Below are 12,073 nucleotides of genomic sequence, written 5' to 3' on the forward strand. Positions count from 1 at the left end.
CTCCTGCCCTGACTACTGTGATTGGCTTTTAAGCCTGCCTAAGCAATACATCCCTGAACCACTTACATTCGCTCCAAAATGCTGACTCTGGTTTCTCACCAAGTCTCCCAGAAGGTCTTGAGTGAAAGCAAGTTTCCATTCTTGACAAACGCTTCTAACTCAATTTGGAATCCAGTTCAAGCTCATTGTGACCCCGTGCATGGTCACGTCACTAAGCAGTGAGCCATCAGGCGGTTTCACACACTTGTGTGTGCCAGGCGTTACCTCAGTTTCATTGAGCCAGTGTAGAATTCACTTTTGATACGCGACAATTGTTTGAGTGTTTGGTTTTCTACAAGGTAAGAACAGAGTGCACCGTTCCCAGCGGCACTGCAATGCTAGGTCGATGCGTGGAGAGAAAGGAGCAAGCTCAAATTACTGCCCCTCATGCCAAAAATCTGTTAATATGTAGTCCTCATATAGAGGACATATCAGATATTAAACTGATAAGAACAGATACTACTTGATCTTAGCCAAAGGCCGAGAAGCGATAAGCCCCAAGTGTTGGATGTCACGCCAAGCTCTTGGCACAAATCTCACTTGTTGTGGTACCCCGTTCGTAGGTGTGCATAACAATGGCTGCTGCTTATCACCTCCGCCCAAGCTCTCCTTTGTGGCGCTTGATTTCCTGACCTAGACAGCTCTTTGACTTTTCACAATTTCATAAGGCTCAGCCATACAGCAAAGCCTGCCAAAAATATATTCAACTCATGTTTGTTTCCTCTCCACGGAAGTCTTTAGTAAAGGCGAAAGACTTGTGCGTTATGAAGAGAAACCAGAGTCAGCATGGCCCTCTGTTGGAGAGCAGCAGAGGAGCCTCTCGGTCTCATCACCACCTTCACGGTAGGCCTCTCTTTGCTTTCCATGTCAGATCCCAGTATGCAACATTCCCAACCCACGCCCCCATCTGCCAACCAAAATTATACCGTCTTTATTACCTCCTGCCCTGACTACTGTGATTGGCTTTTAAGCCTGCCTAAGCAATACATCCCTGAACCACTTACATTCGCTCCAAAATGCTGACTCTGGTTTCTCACCAAGTCTCCCAGAAGGTCTTGAGTGAAAGCAAGTTTCCATTCTTGACAAACGCTTCTAACTCAATTTGGAATCCAGTTCAAGCTCATTGTGACCCCGTGCATGGTCACGTCACTAAGCAGTGAGCCATCAGAGCGGTTTCACACACTTGTGTGCCAGGCCGTTACCTCAGTTTCATTGAGCCAGTGTAGAATTCACTTTTGATCTGTGACAATTGTTTGAGTGTTTGGTTTTCTACAAGGTAAGAACAGAGTGCACCGTTCCCAGCGGCACTGCAATGCTAGGTCGATGCGTGGAGAGAAAGGGCAAGCTCAAATTTCTGCCCCTCATGCCAAAAATCTGCTTAATATGTAGTCCTCATATAGAGGACATATCAGATATTAAACTGATAAGAACAGATACTACACTTGATCTTAGCCAAAGGCCGAGCGATAAGCCCCAAGTGTTGGATGTCACGCCAAGCTCTTGGCACAAATCTCACTTGTTGTGGTACCCCGTTCGTAGGTGTGCATAACAATGGCTGCTGCTTATCACCTCCGCCCAAGCTCTCCTTTGTGGCGCTTGATTTCTGACCTAGACAGCTCTTTGACTTTTCACAATTTCATAAGGCTCAGCCATACAGCAAAGCCTGCCAAAATATATTCAACTCATGTTTGTTCCTCTCCACGGAAGTCTTTAGTAAAGGCGAAAGACTTGTGCGTTATGAAGAAAACCAGAGTCAGCATGGCCCTCTGTTGGAGAGCAGCAGAGGAGCCTCTCGGTCTGATCACCACCTTCACGGTAGGCCTCTCTTTGCTTTCCATGTCAGATCCCAGTATGCAACATTCCCAACCCGCCCCCATCTGCCAGCCAAAATTATACACGTCTTTATTACCTCCTGCCCTGACTACTGTGATTGGCTTTTAAGCCTGCCTAAGCAATACATCCCTGAACCACTTACATTCGCTCCAAAATGCTGACTCTGGTTTCTCACCAAGTCTCCCAGAAGGTCTTGAGTGAAAGCAAGTTTCCATTCTTGACAAGCGCTTCTAACTCAATTTGGAATCCAGTTCAAGCTCATTGTGACCCCGTGCATGGTCACGTCACTAAGCAGTGAGCCATCAGAGCGGTTTCACACACTTGTGTGTGCCAGGCCGTTCCTCAGTTTCATTGAGCCAGTGTAGAATTCACTTTTGATACGCGACAATTGTTTGAGTGTTTGGTTTTCTACAAGGTAAGAACAGAGTGCACCGTTCCCAGCGGCACTGCAATGCTAGGTCGATGCGTGGAGAGAAAGGAGCAAGCTCAAATTTCTGCCCCTCATGCCAAAATCTGCTTAATATGTAGTCCTCATATAGAGGACATATCAGATATTAAACTGATAAGAACAGATACTACACTTGATCTTAGCCAAAGGCCGAGGCGATAAGCCCCAAGTGTTGGATGTCACGCCAAGCTCTTGGCACAAATCTCACTTGTTGTGGTACCCCGTTCGTAGGTGTGCATAACAATGGCTGCTGCTTATCACCTCCGCCCAAGCTCTCCTTTGTGGCGCTTGATTTCTGACCTAGACAGCTCTTTGACTTTTCACAATTTCATAAGGCTCAGCCATACAGCAAAGCCTGCCAAAATATATTCAACTCATGTTTGTTCCTCTCCACGAAGTCTTTAGTAAAGGCGAAAGACTTGTCGTTATGAGAGAAACCAGAGTCAGCATGGCCCTCTGTTGGAGAGCAGCAGAGGAGCCTCTCGGTCTGAGTCACCACCTTCACGGTAGGCCTCTCTTTGCTTTCCGCATGTCAGATCCCAGTATGCAACATTCCCAACCCGCCCCCATCTGCCAACCAAAATTATACACGTCTTTATTACCTCCTGCCCTGACTACTGTGATTGGCTTTTAAGCCTGCCTAAGCAATACATCCCTGAACCACTTACATTCGCTCCAAAATGCTGACTCTGGTTTCTCACCAAGTCTCCCAGAAGGTCTTGAGTGAAAGCAAGTTTCCATTCTTGACAAACGCTTCTAACTCAATTTGGAATCCAGTTCAAGCTCATTGTGACCCGTGCATGGTCACGTCACTAAGCAGTGAGCCATCAGAGCGGTTTCACACACTTGTGTGTGCCAGGCCGTTACCTCAGTTTCATTGAGCCAGTGTAGAATTCACTTTTGATACGCGACAATTGTTTGAGTGTTTGGTTTTCTACAAGGTAAGAACAGAGTGCACCGTTCCCAGCGGCACTGCAATGCTAGGTCGATGCGTGGAGAGAAAGAACAAGCTCCAAATTTCTGCCCCTCATGCCAAAAATCTGCTTAATATGTAGTCCTCATATAGAGGACATATCAGATATTAAACTGATAAGAACAGATACTACACTTGATCTTAGCCAAAAGGCCGAGCGATAAGCCCCAAGTGTTGGATGTCACGCCAAGCTCTTGGCACAAATCTCACTTGTTGTGGTACCCCGTTCGTAGGTGTGCATAACAATGGCTGCTGCTTATCACCTCCGCCCAAGCTCTCCTTTGTGGCGCTTGATTTCTGACCTAGACAGCTCTTTGACTTTTCACAATTTCATAAGGCTCAGCCATACAGCAAAGCCTGCCAAAAATATTCAACTCATGTTTGTTCCTCTCCACGGAAGTCTTTAGTAAAAGCGAAAGACTTGTGCGTTATGAAGAAACCAGAGTCAGCATGGCCCTCTGTTGGAGAGCAGCAGAGGAGCCTCTCGGTCTGAGTCACCACCTTCACGGTAGGCCTCTCTTTGCTTTCCGCATGTCAGATCCCAGTATGCAACATTCCCAACCCCCCCCATCTGCCAACCAAAATTATACGTCTTTATTACCTCCTGCCCTGACTACTGTGATTGGCTTTTAAGCCTGCCTAAGCAATACATCCCTGAACCACTTGCATTCGCTCCAAAATGCTGACTCTGGTTTCTCACCAAGTCTCCCAGAAGGTCTTGAGTGAAAGCAAGTTTCCATTCTTGACAAACGCTTCTAACTCAATTTGGAATCCAGTCAAGCTCATTGTGACCCGTGCATGGTCACGTCACTAAACAGTGAGCCATCAGAGCGGTTTCACACACTTGTGTGTGCCGAGCCGTTACCTCAGTTTCATTGAGCCAGTGTAGAATTCACTTTTGATACGCGACAATTGTTTGAGTGTTTGGTTTTCTACAAGGTAAGAACAGAGTGCACCGTTCCCAGCGGCACTGCAATGCTAGGTCGATGCGTGGAGAGAAAGAACAAGCTCCAAATTACTGCCCCTCATGCCAAAAATCTGCTTAATATGTAGTCCTCATATAGAGGACATATCAGATATTAAACTGATAAGAACAGATACTACACTTGATCTTAGCCAAAAGGCCGAGGCGATAAGCCCCAAGTGTTGGATGTCACGCCAAGCTCTTGGCACAAATCTCACTTGTTGTGGTACCCGTTCGTAGGTGTGCATAACAATGGCTGCTGCTTATCACCTCCGCCCAAGCTCTCCTTTGTGGCGCTTGATTTCCTGACCTAGACAGCTCTTTGACTTTTCACAATTTCATAAGGCTCAGCCATACAGCAAAGCCTGCCAAAATATATTCAACTCATGTTTGTTCCTCTCCACGAAGTCTTTAGTAAAGGCGAAAGACTTGTGCGTTATGAAGAGAAACCAGAGTCAGCATGGCCCTCTGTTGGAGAGCAGCAGAGGAGCCTCTCGGTCTGAGTCACCACCTTCACGGTAGGCCTCTCTTTGCTTTCCATGTCAGATCCCAGTATGCAACATTCCCAACCCCCCCCCATCTGCCAACCAAAATTATACACGTCTTTATTACCTCCTGCCCTGACTTCTGTGATTGGCTTTTAAGCCTGCCTAAGCAATACATCCCTGAACCACTTACATTCGCTCCAAAATGCTGACTCTGGTTTCTCACCAAGTCTCCCAGAAGGTCTTGAGTGAAAGCAAGTTTCCATTCTTGACAAACGCTTCTAACTCAATTTGGAATCAGTTCAAGCTCATTGTGACCCGTGCATGGTCACGTCACTAAGCAGTGAGCCATCAGAGCGGTTTCACACTTGTGTGTGCCAGGCCATTACCTCAGTTTCATTGAGCCAGTGTAGAATTCACTTTTGATACGCGACAATTGTTTGAGTGTTTGGTTTCTACAAGGTAAGAACAGAGTGCACCGTTCCCAGCGGCACTGCAATGCTAGGTCGATGCGTGGAGAGAAAGGAGCAAGCTCCAAATTTCTGCCCCTCATGCCAAAATCTGCTTAATATGTAGTCCTCATATAGAGGACATATCAGATATTAAACTGATAAGAACAGATACTACACTTGATCTTAGCCAAAGGCCGAAAGCGATAAGCCCCAAGTGTTGGATGTCACGCAAGCTCTTGGCACAAATCTCACTTGTTGTGGTACCCGTTCGTAGGTGTGCATAACAATGGCTGCTGCTTATCACCTCCGCCCAAGCTCTCCTTTGTGGCGCTTGATTTCTGACCTAGACAGCTCTTTGACTTTTCACAATTTCATAAGGCTCAGCCATACAGCAAAGCCTGCCAAAAATATATTCAACTCATGTTTGTTCCTCTCCAGGAAGTCTTTAGTAAAGGCGAAAGACTTGTGCGTTATGAAGAGAAACCAGAGTCAGCATGGCCCTCTGTTGGAGAGCAGCAGAGGAGCCTCTCGGTCTGATCACCACCTTCACGGTAAGCCTCTCTTTGCTTTCCGCATGTCAGATCCCAGTATGCAACATTCCCAACCCGCCCCATCTGCCAACAAAATTATACACGTCTTTATTACCTCCTGCCCTGACTACTGTGATTGGCTTTTAAGCCTGCCTAAGCAATACATCCCTGAACCACTTACATTCGCTCCAAAATGCTGACTCTGGTTTCTCACCAAGTCTCCCAGAAGGTCTTGAGTGAAAGCAAGTTTCCATTCTTGACAAACGCTTCTAACTCAATTTGGAATCCAGTTCAAGCTCATTGTGACCCGTGCATGGTCACGTCACTAAGCAGTGAGCCATCAGAGCGGTTTCACACACTTGTGTGTGCCAGGCCGTTACCTCAGTTTCATTGAGCCAGTGTAGAATTCACTTTTGATCCGCGACAATTGTTTGAGTGTTTGGTTTTCTACAAGGTAAGAACAGAGTGCACCGTTCCCAGCGGCACTGCAATGCTAGGTCGATGCGTGGAGAGAAAGGAGCAAGCTCCAAATTTCTGCCCCTCATGCCAAAAATCTGCTTAATATGTAGTCCTCATATAGAGGACATATCAGATATTAAACTGATAAGAACAGATACTACATGATCTTAGCCAAGGCCGAAGCGATAAGCCCCAAGTGTTGGATGTCACGCCAAGCTCTTGGCACAAATCTCACTTGTTGTGGTACCCGTTCGTAGGTGTGCATAACAATGGCTGCTGCTTATCACCTCCGCCCAAGCTCTCCTTTGTGGCGCTTGATTTCTGACCTAGACAGCTCTTTGACTTTTCACAATTTCATAAGGCTCAGCCATACAGCAAAGCCTGCCAAAATATATTCAACTCATGTTTGTTCCTCTCCACGGAAGTCTTTAGTAAAGGCGAAAGACTTGTGCTTTATGAAGAGAAACCAGAGTCAGCATGGCCCTCTGTTGGAGAGCAGCAGAGGAGCCTCTCGGTCTGATCACCACCTTCACGGTAGGCCTCTCTTTGCTTTCCATGTCAGATCCCAGTATGCAACATTCCCAACCCTCCCCCATCTGCCAACCAAAATTATACACGTCTTTATTACCTCCTGCCTGACTACTGTGATTGGCTTTTAAGCCTGCCTAAGCAATACATCCTGAACCACTTACATTCGCTCCAAAATGCTGACTCTGGTTTCTCACCAAGTCTCCCAGAAGGTCTTGAGTGAAAGCAAGTTTCCATTCTTGACAAACGCTTCTAACTCAATTTGGAATCCAGTTCAAGCTCATTGTGACCCCGTGCATGGTCACGTCACTAAGCAGTGAGCCATCAGAGCGGTTTCACACACTTGTGTGTGCCAGGCCGTTACCTCAGTTTCATTGAGCCAGTGTAGAATTCACTTTTGATACGCGACAATTGTTTGAGTGTTTGGTTTTCTACAAGGTAAGAACAGAGTGCACCGTTCCCAGCGGCACTGCAATGCTAGGTCGATGCGTGGAGAGAAAGGAGCAAGCTCCAAATTTCTGCCCCTCATGCCAAAAATCTGCTTAATATGTAGTCCTCATATAGAGGACATATCCAGATATTAAACTGATAAGAACAGATACTACACTTGATCTTAGCCAAAAGGCCGAGGAAGCGATAAGCCCCAAGTGTTGGATGTCCATCAAGCTCTTGGCACAAATCTCACTTGTTGTGGTACCCGTTCGTAGGTGTGCATAACAATGGCTGCTGCTTATCACCTCCGCCCAAGCTCTCCTTTGTGGCGCTTGATTTCTGACCTAGACAGCTCTTTGACTTTTCACAATTTCATAAGGCTCAGCCATACAGCAAAGCCTGCCAAAAATATATTCAACTCATGTTTGTTCCTCTCCACAGAAGTCTTTAGTAAAAGGCGAAAAGCTTGTGCGTTATGAAAGAAACCAAGTCAGCATGGCCCTCTGTTGGAGAGCAGCAGAGGAGCCTCTCGGTCACATCACCACCTTCACGGTAGGCCTCTCTTTGCTTTCGCATGTCAGATCCCAGTATGCAACATTCCCAACCCGCCCCCATCTGCCAACCAAAATTATACACGTCTTTATTACCTCCTGCCCTGACTACTGTGATTGGCTTTTAAGCCTGCCTAAGCAATACATCCCTGAACCACTTACATTCGCTCCAAAATGCTGACTCTGGTTTCTCACCAAGTCTCCCAGAAGGTCTTGAGTGAAAGCAAGTTTCCATTCTTGACAACGCTTCTAACTCAATTTGGAATCCAGTTCAAGCTCATTGTGACCCGTGCATGGTCACGTCACTAAGCAGTGAGCCATCAGAGCGGTTTCACACACTTGTGTGTGCCAGGCCGTTACCTCAGTTTCATTGAGCCAGTGTAGAATTCACTTTTGATACGCGACAATTGTTTGGGTGTTTGGTTTTCTACAAGGTAAGAACAGAGTGCACCGTTCCCAGCGGCACTGCAATGCTAGGTCGATCGTGGAGAGAGGAGCAAGCTCAAATTACTCTGCCCCTCATGCCAAAAATCTGCTTAATATGTAGTCCTCATATAGAGGACATATCAGATATTAAACTGATAAGAACAGATACTACACTTGATCTTAGCCAAAGGCCGAGAAGCGATAAGCCCCAAGTGTTGGATGTCACGCCAAGCTCTTGGCACAAATCTCACTTGTTGTGGTACCCGTTCGTAGGTGTGCATAACAATGGCTGCTGCTTATCACCTCCGCAAGCTCTCCTTTGTGGCGCTTGATTTCTGACCTAGACAGCTCTTTGACTTTTCACAATTTCATAAGGCTCAGCCATACAGCAAAGCCTGCCAAAATATATTCAACTCATGTTTGTTCCTCTCACGGAAGTCTTTAGTAAAGGCGAAAGACTTGTCGTTATGAAGAGAAACCAGAGTCAGCATGGCCCTCTGTTGGAGAGCAGCAGAGGAGCCTCTCGGTCTGATCACCACCTTCACGGTAGGCCTCTCTTTGCTTTCCGCATGTCAGATCCCAGTATGCAACATTCCCAACCCGCCCCCATCTGCCAACCAAAATTATACACGTCTTTATTACCTCCTGCCCGACTACTGTGATTGGCTTTTAAGCCTGCCTAAGCAATACATCCCTGAACCACTTACATTCGCTCCAAAATGCTGACTCTGGTTTCTCACCAAGTCTCCCAGAAGGTCTTGAGTGAAAGCAAGTTTCCATTCTTGACAAACGCTTCTAACTCAATTTGGAATCCAGTTCAAGCTCATTGTGACCCCGTGCATGGTCACGTCACTAAGCAGTGAGCCATCAGAGCGGTTTCACACACTTGTGTGTGCCAGGCCGTTACCTCAGTTTCATTGAGCCAGTGTAGAATTCACTTTTGATACGCGACAATTGTTTGAGTGTTTGGTTTTCTACAAGGTAAGAACAGAGTGCACCGTTCCCAGCGGCACTGCAATGCTAGGTCGATGCGTGGAGAGAAAGGAGCAAGCTCCAAATTACTGCCCCTCATGCCAAAAATCTGCTTAATATGTAGTCCTCATATAGAGGACATATCAGATATTAAACTGATAAGAACAGATACTACATGATCTTAGCCAAAGGCCGAAACGATAAGCCCCAAGTGTTGGATGTCACGCAAGCTCTTGGCACAAATCTCACTTGTTGTGGTACCCCGTTCGTAGGTGTGCATAACAATGGCTGCCTTATCACCTCCGCCCAAGCTCTCCTTTGTGGCGCTTGATTTCTGACCTAGACAGCTCTTTGACTTTTCACAATTTCATAAGGCTCAGCCATACAGCAAAGCCTGCCAAAAATATATTCAACTCATGTTTGTTCCTCTCCACGGAAGTCTTTAGTAAAGGCGAAAGACTTGTGCGTTATGAAGAGAAACCAGAGTCAGCATGGCCCTCTGTTGGAGAGCAGCAGAGGAGCCTCTCGGTCTGATCACCACCTTCACGGTAGGCCTCTCTTTGCTTTCCATGTCAGATCCCAGTATGCAACATTCCCAACCCGCCCCCATCTGCCAACCAAAATTATACACGTCTTTATTACCTCCTGCCCTGACTACTGTGATTGGCTTTTAAGCCTGCCTAAGCAATACATCCTGAACCACTTACATTCGCTCCAAAATGCTGACTCTGGTTTCTCACCAAGTCTCCCAGAAGGTCTTGAGTGAAAGCAAGTTTCCATTCTTGACAAGCGCTTCTAACTCAATTTGGAATCCAGTTCAAGCTCATTGTGACCCGTGCATGGTCACGTCACTAAGCAGTGAGCCATCAGAGCGGTTTCACACACTTGTGTGTGCCAGGCCGGTACCTCAGTTTCATTGAGCCAGTGTAGAATTCACTTTTGATCGCGACAATTGTTTGAGTGTTTGGTTTTCTACAAGGTAAGAACAGAGTGCACCGTTCCCAGCGGCACTGCAATGCTAGGTCGATGCGTGGAGAGAAAGGAGCAAGCTCCAAATTTCTGCCCCTCATGCCAAAATCTGCTTAATATGTAGTCCTCATATAGAGGACATATCAGATATTAAACTGATAAGAACAGATACTACACTTGATCTTAGCCAAAAGGCCGAGGCGATAAGCCCCAAGTGTTGGATGTCCCGCCAAGCTCTTGGCACAAATCTCACTTGTTGTGGTACCCGTTTCGTAGGTGTGCATAACAATGGCTGCTGCTTATCACCTCCGCCCAAGCTCTCCTTTGTGGCGCTTGATTTCTGACCTAGACAGCTCTTTGACTTTTCACAATTTCATAAGGCTCAGCCATACAGCAAAGCCTGCCAAAAATATATTCAACTCATGTTTGTTCCTCTCCACGGAAGTCTTTAGTAAGGCGAAAGAGTTGTGCGTTATGAAGAGAAACCAGAGTCAGCATGGCCCTCTGTTGGAGAGCAGCAGAGGAGCCTCTCGGTCACAGTCACCACCTTCACGGTAGGCCTCTCTTTGCTTTCCGCATGTCAGATCCCAGTATGCAACATTCCCAACCCGCCCCCATCTGCCAACCAAAATTATACACGTCTTTATTACCTCCTGCCCTGACTACTGTGATTGGCTTTTAAGCCTGCCTAAGCAATACATCCCTGAACCACTTACATTCGCTCCAAAATGCTGACTCTGGTTTCTCACCAAGTCTCCCAGAAGGTCTTGAGTGAAAGCAAGTTTCCATTCTTGACAAACGCTTCTAACTCAATTTGGAATCCAGTTCAAGCTCATTGTGACCCGTGCATGGTCACGTCACTAAGCAGTGAGCCATCAGAGCGGTTTCACACACTTGTGTGTGCCAGGCCGTTACCTCACTTTCATTGAGCCAGTGTAGAATTCACTTTTGATACGCGACAATTGTTTGAGTGTTTGGTTTTCTACAAGGTAAGAACAGAGTGCACCGTTCCCAGCGGCACTGCAATGCTAGGTCGATGCGTGGAGAGAAAGGAGCAAGCTCCAAATTTCTGCCCCTCATGCCAAAAATCTGCTTAATATGTAGTCCTCATATAGAGGACATATCAGATATTAAACTGATAAGAACAGATACTACTTGATCTTAGCCAAAGGCCGAGGCGATAAGCCCCAAGTGTTGGATGTCCACCCAGCTCTTGGCACAAATCTCACTTGTTGGTACCCGTTCGTAGGTGTGCATAACAATGGCTGCTGCTTATCACCCCTGCCCAAGCTCTCCTTTGTGGCGCTTGATTTCTGACCTAGACAGCTCTTTGACTTTTCACAATTTCATAAGGCTCAGCCATACAGCAAAGCCTGCCAAAAATATATTCAACTCATGTTTGTTCCTCTCCACGAGAGTCTTTAGTAAAGGCGAAAGACTTGTGCGTTATGAAGAGAAACCAGAGTCAGCATGGCCCTCTGTTGGAGAGCAGCAGAGGAGCCTCTCGATCACTGATCACCACCTTCCCGGTAGGCCTCTCTTTGCTTTCCATGTCAGATCCCAGTATGCAACATTCCCAACCCCGCCCCATCTGCCAACCAAAATTATACACGTCTTTATTACCTCCTGCCTGACTACTGTGATTGGCTTTTAAGCCTGCCTAAGCAATACATCCCTGAACCACTTACATTCGCTGCTCCAAAATGCTGACTCTGGTTTCTCACCAAGTCTCCCAGAAGGTCTTGAGTGAAAGCAAGTTTCCATTCTTGACAAACGCTTCTAACTCAATTTGGAATCCAGTTCAAGCTCATTGTGACCCGTGCATGGTCACGTCACTAAGCAGTGAGCCATCAGAGCGGTTTCACACACTTGTGTGTGCCAGGCCGTTACCTCAGTTTCATTGAGCCAGTGTAGAATTCACTTTTGATCCGCGACAATTGTTTGAGTGTTTGGTTTTCTACAAGGTAAGAACAGAGTGCACCGTTCCCAGCGGCACTGCAATGCTAGGTCGA

At 46.7% G+C, this 12,073-nt stretch overlaps 22 non-coding genes and 2 pseudogenes across 22 annotated transcripts; all 24 read right to left on the reverse strand.

Annotated features, from left to right (window-relative positions):
* Nucleotides 1-344: 344 nt before the first annotated feature.
* LOC124852756 lies at nucleotides 345-531 on the reverse strand. The gene has a single exon (XR_007033179.1). It is a non-coding gene; the product is annotated as a U2 spliceosomal RNA (small nuclear RNA).
* A 179-nt stretch (nucleotides 532-710) lies between these two features.
* Nucleotides 711-823, reverse strand: LOC124853549. The gene has a single exon (XR_007033891.1). It is a non-coding gene; the product is annotated as a U5 spliceosomal RNA (small nuclear RNA).
* Nucleotides 824-1,321: 498 nt separating this feature from the next.
* LOC124852750 lies at nucleotides 1,322-1,507 on the reverse strand. The gene has a single exon (XR_007033173.1). It is a non-coding gene; the product is annotated as a U2 spliceosomal RNA (small nuclear RNA).
* A 178-nt stretch (nucleotides 1,508-1,685) lies between these two features.
* LOC124853771 lies at nucleotides 1,686-1,795 on the reverse strand. Its single transcript, XR_007034110.1, has one exon. It is a non-coding gene; the product is annotated as a U5 spliceosomal RNA (small nuclear RNA).
* A 498-nt stretch (nucleotides 1,796-2,293) lies between these two features.
* Nucleotides 2,294-2,482, reverse strand: LOC124852722. The gene has a single exon (XR_007033145.1). It is a non-coding gene; the product is annotated as a U2 spliceosomal RNA (small nuclear RNA).
* A 176-nt stretch (nucleotides 2,483-2,658) lies between these two features.
* Nucleotides 2,659-2,766, reverse strand: LOC124854020 (annotated as a pseudogene).
* A 501-nt stretch (nucleotides 2,767-3,267) lies between these two features.
* On the reverse strand, nucleotides 3,268-3,455 carry LOC124854401. The gene has a single exon (XR_007034645.1). It is a non-coding gene; the product is annotated as a U2 spliceosomal RNA (small nuclear RNA).
* A 178-nt stretch (nucleotides 3,456-3,633) lies between these two features.
* Nucleotides 3,634-3,741, reverse strand: LOC124853809 (annotated as a pseudogene).
* A 497-nt stretch (nucleotides 3,742-4,238) lies between these two features.
* Nucleotides 4,239-4,429, reverse strand: LOC124854380. The gene has a single exon (XR_007034624.1). It is a non-coding gene; the product is annotated as a U2 spliceosomal RNA (small nuclear RNA).
* Nucleotides 4,430-4,605: 176 nt separating this feature from the next.
* Nucleotides 4,606-4,715, reverse strand: LOC124853741. Its single transcript, XR_007034079.1, has one exon. It is a non-coding gene; the product is annotated as a U5 spliceosomal RNA (small nuclear RNA).
* Nucleotides 4,716-5,210: 495 nt separating this feature from the next.
* LOC124854358 lies at nucleotides 5,211-5,399 on the reverse strand. The gene has a single exon (XR_007034602.1). It is a non-coding gene; the product is annotated as a U2 spliceosomal RNA (small nuclear RNA).
* A 176-nt stretch (nucleotides 5,400-5,575) lies between these two features.
* Nucleotides 5,576-5,686, reverse strand: LOC124853667. The gene has a single exon (XR_007034007.1). It is a non-coding gene; the product is annotated as a U5 spliceosomal RNA (small nuclear RNA).
* A 498-nt stretch (nucleotides 5,687-6,184) lies between these two features.
* On the reverse strand, nucleotides 6,185-6,370 carry LOC124852810. Its single transcript, XR_007033232.1, has one exon. It is a non-coding gene; the product is annotated as a U2 spliceosomal RNA (small nuclear RNA).
* Nucleotides 6,371-6,547: 177 nt separating this feature from the next.
* Nucleotides 6,548-6,658, reverse strand: LOC124853594. Its single transcript, XR_007033934.1, has one exon. It is a non-coding gene; the product is annotated as a U5 spliceosomal RNA (small nuclear RNA).
* Nucleotides 6,659-7,155: 497 nt separating this feature from the next.
* LOC124854260 lies at nucleotides 7,156-7,349 on the reverse strand. The gene has a single exon (XR_007034504.1). It is a non-coding gene; the product is annotated as a U2 spliceosomal RNA (small nuclear RNA).
* A 176-nt stretch (nucleotides 7,350-7,525) lies between these two features.
* On the reverse strand, nucleotides 7,526-7,636 carry LOC124853818. The gene has a single exon (XR_007034156.1). It is a non-coding gene; the product is annotated as a U5 spliceosomal RNA (small nuclear RNA).
* Nucleotides 7,637-8,134: 498 nt separating this feature from the next.
* Nucleotides 8,135-8,323, reverse strand: LOC124852705. Its single transcript, XR_007033128.1, has one exon. It is a non-coding gene; the product is annotated as a U2 spliceosomal RNA (small nuclear RNA).
* A 175-nt stretch (nucleotides 8,324-8,498) lies between these two features.
* On the reverse strand, nucleotides 8,499-8,607 carry LOC124853892. Its single transcript, XR_007034218.1, has one exon. It is a non-coding gene; the product is annotated as a U5 spliceosomal RNA (small nuclear RNA).
* A 500-nt stretch (nucleotides 8,608-9,107) lies between these two features.
* On the reverse strand, nucleotides 9,108-9,296 carry LOC124852754. The gene has a single exon (XR_007033177.1). It is a non-coding gene; the product is annotated as a U2 spliceosomal RNA (small nuclear RNA).
* Nucleotides 9,297-9,469: 173 nt separating this feature from the next.
* LOC124853398 lies at nucleotides 9,470-9,581 on the reverse strand. The gene has a single exon (XR_007033741.1). It is a non-coding gene; the product is annotated as a U5 spliceosomal RNA (small nuclear RNA).
* Nucleotides 9,582-10,077: 496 nt separating this feature from the next.
* On the reverse strand, nucleotides 10,078-10,268 carry LOC124854256. The gene has a single exon (XR_007034500.1). It is a non-coding gene; the product is annotated as a U2 spliceosomal RNA (small nuclear RNA).
* Nucleotides 10,269-10,444: 176 nt separating this feature from the next.
* On the reverse strand, nucleotides 10,445-10,555 carry LOC124853659. The gene has a single exon (XR_007033999.1). It is a non-coding gene; the product is annotated as a U5 spliceosomal RNA (small nuclear RNA).
* Nucleotides 10,556-11,056: 501 nt separating this feature from the next.
* On the reverse strand, nucleotides 11,057-11,245 carry LOC124852710. The gene has a single exon (XR_007033133.1). It is a non-coding gene; the product is annotated as a U2 spliceosomal RNA (small nuclear RNA).
* A 172-nt stretch (nucleotides 11,246-11,417) lies between these two features.
* On the reverse strand, nucleotides 11,418-11,529 carry LOC124853657. Its single transcript, XR_007033997.1, has one exon. It is a non-coding gene; the product is annotated as a U5 spliceosomal RNA (small nuclear RNA).
* Between the last annotated feature and the right edge of the window lie 544 nt (nucleotides 11,530-12,073).

This window comes from Hippoglossus stenolepis, chromosome 10 (assembly GCF_022539355.2).
Source record: "Hippoglossus stenolepis isolate QCI-W04-F060 chromosome 10, HSTE1.2, whole genome shotgun sequence".
Lineage (NCBI taxonomy): Eukaryota > Metazoa > Chordata > Actinopteri > Pleuronectiformes > Pleuronectidae > Hippoglossus > Hippoglossus stenolepis.